Here is a 621-nt window from a genome sequence, read left to right on the forward strand (position 1 = left end):
ATCGCAGGCTGCATGTGCTGCGGAAGTTGTGTGAGAGCAGTGATGGTGCAGCGTCTGTCTGTGCTCAGCACAGAGGGCTTTTGGAGATGTTGGGACCTTGTTTGGGTGGGTTTTTACCCCAGGAAACCTGGCTGCTGCAGAGGCATGTTGTCTGTGGGCGGTACCTGGGGTCCCCCAGAGCTACTGGAAGCGCTCAGGGCGCAGAATGGCGAGGGCTGGAGGCCGCACACTGTCCCCTGGGGGTCCCTGGAGCTTGTCCTGTGGGAGCCACTGGGGGCAGCGCAGTGTGGAACTGAAAGAACATGATTCTGTCCAAGAGCCGAGCAAGAATCAGAAGCGCCTCCCAAGGGCTCATCTGAAGTTTTGGTATCGGACACCAGGGCAGGGGTCACTCAGAGGTAGGAGGCCGAGATGGAGATGAAAACCGCTGCCGAGACCAAGGAAAGGCTGGAGAAGGTGAAGGGCGGGTCGGACCCCAGCTATGAGATGGTGGAGGCTCCTCCTGAGAGAAGGGTCAGGAGGAAAACGTGCATCTGGGACTGACTTCCGCCCGCTCACCAGGAGCCCAGAGGCCCAGCGCTGCTGAGGGCTCAGCAGACCCGCTGCAGGTCCTCTCCCTGA

This window comes from Myotis davidii, unplaced genomic scaffold (assembly GCF_000327345.1).
Source record: "Myotis davidii unplaced genomic scaffold, ASM32734v1 scaffold2258, whole genome shotgun sequence".
NCBI lineage: Eukaryota > Metazoa > Chordata > Mammalia > Chiroptera > Vespertilionidae > Myotis > Myotis davidii.